Here is a 6,000-nt window from a genome sequence, read left to right on the forward strand (position 1 = left end):
TGTCGGGGGCTGTGTGTGGAGTGGCCCTGCTCCCTGGGGGTGGGGGGCTGGCACTCCCGGTCGTGGGTGGGCTTCCTTCCTGTTGGCTGGGGCGGCTCTGGGCCCGCCAGTGTGTGTACCCCGGTGCCCATCAGACCTTGTGAGGTGTGGCCTCCCCTTGGTCTCGGGGGCTGGTTGTCCACGCTCTCGTGGACACCCCTGCCTTGAGAGTTTCCCTCCATTGGCAGGGACTCAAAAGTATTTGGACATCATTTGGGAATAAAAGCGTTGCATGAAAATCTGCATCCCTTCTCCATCTCGTGTACTTTGACAGCAAGTACACGTGAATTTGCGAGAGAGAAGAAAAAAAAATAAACATCTACAACTTTCAATTCCATCGGCAGCCACCCAAAAATATCAAGCATACGCACATGCACACGCACACACACACACACACAGAGTGTTTTGACAATATGAGGTAATTGCATGCTGATGGTGTGCCAGACAAGTGGCAGCCAAGGAAATAAGAGGAAGGAGTGCAAGTGGAGACTATTAATATTGAGGACGCTGTTATAAGGGAAAAGTGGGGGGGAGGACAAGAAGTACCTGGAGGAGAATATTTTTCTTATATTGTTTTTCTTATGATTATTGCATAGTGAAAGGATTTGGCTTCTCTTTGTGTTTACACGCTGGAGCTGGAAACGACAGCCTCAGGAAAGACACTGAGACTTGTTTGAGGTTTCTATGAATGGAGGAGAAAGAGGGTCTCCTGCTTTGTTGACTTCTATGGTAAGGAGACGTTTTATCCAACAGGAGACTGAGGGCTAGTGGTTAGCATGTTGGCCACACAGTCACAGTCAGGAGATCGGGAAGACCTAGAAGACCCCGGGAGTTTGCATGTTCTCCCCCGTGCGTGTGTGGGTTTTCTCCGGGTACTCCGGTTTCCTCCCACATTCCAAAAACATGCATGTTAGGTTAATTGGTGACTCTAAACTGTCCATAGGTATGAATGTGAGTGTGAATGGCTGTTTGTCTATATGTGCCCTGTGATTGGCTGGCAATCAGTCCAGGGTGTACCCCACCTGGCGCCCGAAGTCAGCTGGGATAGGTTCCAGCATCCCCCCGTGACCCTAATGAGGAGAAGCGGCATAGAAAATGGATGGATGGATGGATGGATGGTTTTTCTGCTGTTCTTTATGGGAGGTCCTGGAAAGACACTTATTGGGGGACTTGAATTGAAAGACAAAATAATCCATCAAATCAAAAACATGGTGCGCTCGTGCTCGTGCTCGCTTACTCCACAATACATTCATGCATGTAATAAAGGCAAGTCAAAAGAAAAGTCAATGAATTCATGCGATTGCGAGTGTGCCTCGCCAGCCAGGGTAACGAGCGAGGAAGAGTCGACTGTAATGCTAATGACGTTGCAGCTGTGTAGATTGGCAGCATGCGTTTGTGATGTAGCGCAAGTAAAATTGTAATAAATTTGCACTATTAACAAAATAAAAATTAATATAAGCCTTAAGTGGTTTGACATTTTTAACCAGTAAAAACAAAAAAGAAATAAAATAAAAATCACTCCTGCATTTTTCTCATATTGCACACCCTTCAATTTCTATTTGGCCGGTCGAGACAGATGGCCACCCCAACCTGAGTTTTGGCTCTGTTATACGTTTCTATACCCAAAAAGGGACGGTTGTTCAGTCTCCAAACTGAAATGACGACAAATACAGGAAGCACTTTGATATTTCTGACCAATCTACAACCACAGCGCCCCCTGCCGGCAGCACTCATGCAGCCTCAGATCATAATGCGCTTGACTACAGGCAAAAGTGAAACAAAATGACTTAAAACATTTCCTGTACAGTTAATAGAAGCTTCATGGTGGTCACAGTTTGACCCTGGAACTGATCATTTCTATTTCCTACGTTTTTTCCTGAAGAAAATGGGCATCGGGTGTTGCCGGCTATTTAGACAACAATGCCCACTCGTGTTATGTGGGTATATTGGTTGAAAATTCCAACTGTTTTTGTGGTAACCTTTTCAGACAACCCCTTCCTTGAGGTGACTTATGTTTGCGAATTAACGCTATATGATTGGAACTCCTGGTGTATCAGATGTATCATGAGGACAGTCCAAATGCGATGTGAGGCAGAGACTGGTAGCTTCCCTCCGTGCTGTGCAGTTTAATCGAGTGTTTGTCACTGAGGGGAAGTGGGCTGTTTCCCTCTGACTAATCCTGCTATAAACAGCCTTGCTCACATACGCCACTTGCATACATTTTTAGCATTTTTAGGCACTAAAAGGCGCAGTAAATCATCAGGACTCCATTTCGCTCGTTGCCATTCAGCGCATAGAAGATGGGAGCGCGCGAGAGAGAGAAATGACATCCGGCAGGCACAAAGTAACAACTTTTGCTTTGTTTGCGATAACATTGTTGGGTTTCTAGGGAGTGCTTCCTCACTATATTGGTGAGTGGCGGCAGCATTCAGCAGCCAGTGTCGCAGGGTGACTGCGTGGGCGGGAATATGAAATGCGTCTGGCACGCCGTCCATCGGGTGTCTCCTGACTAGACTGACAACAAGCTTGACCAAAGACCAAATATTACAGGAAGAATAAAAATGTATTAAAGGCCCACTTTTTTTAATGATGATGCCCTATAACAGTAATGTGTGTCCCTACAGCAGGGGTGTCCAAACTATTTCCATCAAGGGCCTGATAAATTAAAGAATGGATGGGCCACTTTGATATTTTACATTTTACAAACCCATGTGGCGAGCAGTTCAGGGTGTACCCCACCTCACACCCGAAATCAGCTGGGATAGGCTCCAGCATACCCCCGCGACCCTAATGAGGATAAGCTGCATTGAAAATAGATGGATGGATGGATGGATGGATGGATGGATGGAGATAGGCTAAGAAGTTACATACAGCCTGTACCTCAGCTTTGTGTATTACTCTAAACTTTTCTCCTTTTTTTTGCATGTTTTTCCATTTCTGTTTATTTTCCAAATATATCAACATCTACATTTTCCTTTCCATGTAATGTTATGACTTGATTCCCATAATATTTTTACTTTTTTCTCATATTTACTTTTTTGCAACTAATTTCCCAAAAATTGCAACTTTATTTTCTTTTGTTTCTCATAATATAACCACTTGTAATGATGTCTTCTTTTTTAATATGACAGCTTTAATTTCAATACATTTTGTTTTGAATTTAAATTCATTGTTTTAATTTAATAATATATTTTTTTCCCCTCATATTACTATTTTCTTTTTTTTTTCTTCTTTTTTTCATATTGCGTCTTTGCTTTCCTCATATTTTCAGCTTTATTCTTGGAAAATGACTGCTGCTTTTCCTATTTTCTTGTTTAGCTGTAGTTTTAGAATGTGACGCAGGCCACAAATGGCCCCCAGAGCCACACTTTGGACACCGTTGCCCTAGAGCCTGTTTATGAACACCATATGTAGAAAAAAAACAAACAAACAAACAAAAAAAACCGATCTCCCCTCACTTGTTTGAGCCACTTTTCAAATAAGAGGCACTCAAACGTTTTTGTTTTTTTTTAAGTTGCAGCTTTTCAGGACATCGCAAGGGAAAAAAAAAAAAAAAATCATGCTTCGCTACACGTCTTAAAACAAACCCTGGAGCTCTGCCAAATATCAGTCATTCCTCACGACCTTGATACAACCTTTAACACGCCCATAGCTAGCTCTAGATGTGCCCACTTCTCAAAGGACAGTTACTGTATATAAAAATGTTGTTTTTTTTTTAAAAAAAAGGTTTCGCTACACATCTTAAACTAAGGCCTGCCAACTATCCACCAGTCTGCTACAGAAGTGGAGGCTGTAAACACCGTTTTTCCATCAGTGAATAGGCTAAGCTAGCATGGTGTTACTGTTACAATGTGACTGCAATGTTAGCACTGTAGCTCTCATGCTAGCGTTGCTTTGTTGTCTATTATACAGTATAGGGCACCTATTACGTTGTTACAGTGTACAGTATATGTAAAAAATGCACGTAGTGCTTCTTGGGGACACAAACTCTAGGAGCGAGGCGTGGACAAAAAGCTACAGACACACAAAACTGCGTGTGCCACAGTAGCGCGGCTAGATTATTGCACATTATTGTGGAACCACAGAATAATTTTTAAAAATGGTGAAAAATAGTATATCAAGGCGACATTAACAAAATAAAACCAAACTGTGCTCTCATATCTGTTGGTATTTGCCTGTTGGTATTAGGGTGAGCTGGAGTAAAAAGCTCTGCTTTAGTCAGAATATTGCTCAGCGAGCCCCACCAACCCAAAAAAACAAAAAACAAACTTAATCATCCTTCCTTGGGGAGAATGAGGAGATCTGCTCACTGCCTCTTTCCCCATCAACACCTCTCAGTGTGAGAGAATGAAGGGGGCCTGGAGGGGCTTCGTCTCACCGTGCGGCCAATCATGTAGACAGGCGGCTTAAATCTCAATAAAAACTCATTTAAGCCGTGCTACGTTACCTCTGGGCTCCTTCACAAGCAGACAGAAAATATCTGAGTTGAAATTCAAGTAAAATGTCATCAGGCTATGACCGTCTTGACATTTTTATTTTTTTTTAAGCCACTTGTTTTAGGCAATTATTCATCCCTCCTACCAACAACTTGCTGCTAAATATTCATACATGCCCCCCCACCCCCCTGCACTAATGGGCCCATTTGAGACGCCCGCAGGCCAATGCCTGATAACGGGGTGTGTGTGACGTGCGCACACACACACACACACACACACACACACAAGAAAGGGCACCTCAAGCAGAAGCACAGGCAGCAGATGTTTCACTTCGACAACTTGTTTACTTTGTGCTTCTGTTTGGGAGAGAGCGCATCAGTTCCGCTTAATTATGCCGCAATTTAACATGTTCTGTTTTTAGACTCCACTCTTTGTTCACTTGTTGCGCGGACACACACACAGCCCATTGGTTTAGGGAAAACATGGGAACTAGAAATGGGTCAAACAGGGTCAAACTGTGACCACCAAAAAGCTTCTATTAACTGTACAGGAAATGTTTTTCTGGGTCATATTTTCGGATGACGTTGTTGTTGTGGGGTTTTTAGTGCTTTGCAATGTTCCAACGTTTACTCAATGTGAACGAGTTAAAAGTGTAAACTAGTTTTACCACTACCATCAAAACAAGTTAAGGCCCAGACCATGGCCACATTGTGGATATTTACAAAAATGCTGATTTTTGTGTAATGAGGGGGGGAAACTAAATAGCATTCACCCTCACCCAATTAAAATGTTCTTGAAAAAAAAATAATCGTTTAACATGTACAGCAGTGTCTCGTTTATAGTGGTTAATTGGTTCCACACCCTACAGTGTTAAATGAATTTCCGCAATGTAGGATTCAATGTTAAAACAATATCTTCGTAGTGAGTGCATAGAAAGCTAAACACGAAATATGTTTAACATGAGAGTCCTGTAGACATGGAATAACACACGTATTCATGGTTAACATCATAGTTGAACTCTTATGTGCAGGGCCTCAAGATGGCCACTAGCTAGCGAATTAGCGAGCTAGCTAACAAGCTAACTAGTAGCCTTGAATTTATTTCTTCTGAACTTAAGCCAAAAACTTACCACTTCTGCACGGGATGGACGGAGAACTTCCAACCCACCCTACTCTAATCACGTCAGACATGCCATGAAGTTAAAGCAATGGTTACTTTGCACAATGGGTCCCCCTACAGGTGGAAGGTGAAAGTTACTTCTAATCCAGCATGACAACGAGTGAGCTGTTTTGTGAATTTTTTTTTTTTTTTTTTTTTTAAAGCATGCAACTTTGAACTGTCGTGTTAGCTTTAGCCAGGGCCTCCTGGCTGGTCCACCACAAATGGTTATCATTAAAAAGGTGGTGTGGTTGCCATGGCAACACCAGACCCTGTGCACCAACTGATGGTGACTCTAAAGTGTCAACATTTCTTCCACAGCGTGGCTTTAAAGAAATGAATTCACTGACAGCAGAGTGCATTTAAA

This window comes from Dunckerocampus dactyliophorus, chromosome 18 (assembly GCF_027744805.1).
Source record: "Dunckerocampus dactyliophorus isolate RoL2022-P2 chromosome 18, RoL_Ddac_1.1, whole genome shotgun sequence".
Classification (NCBI taxonomy): Eukaryota; Metazoa; Chordata; class Actinopteri; order Syngnathiformes; family Syngnathidae; genus Dunckerocampus; species Dunckerocampus dactyliophorus.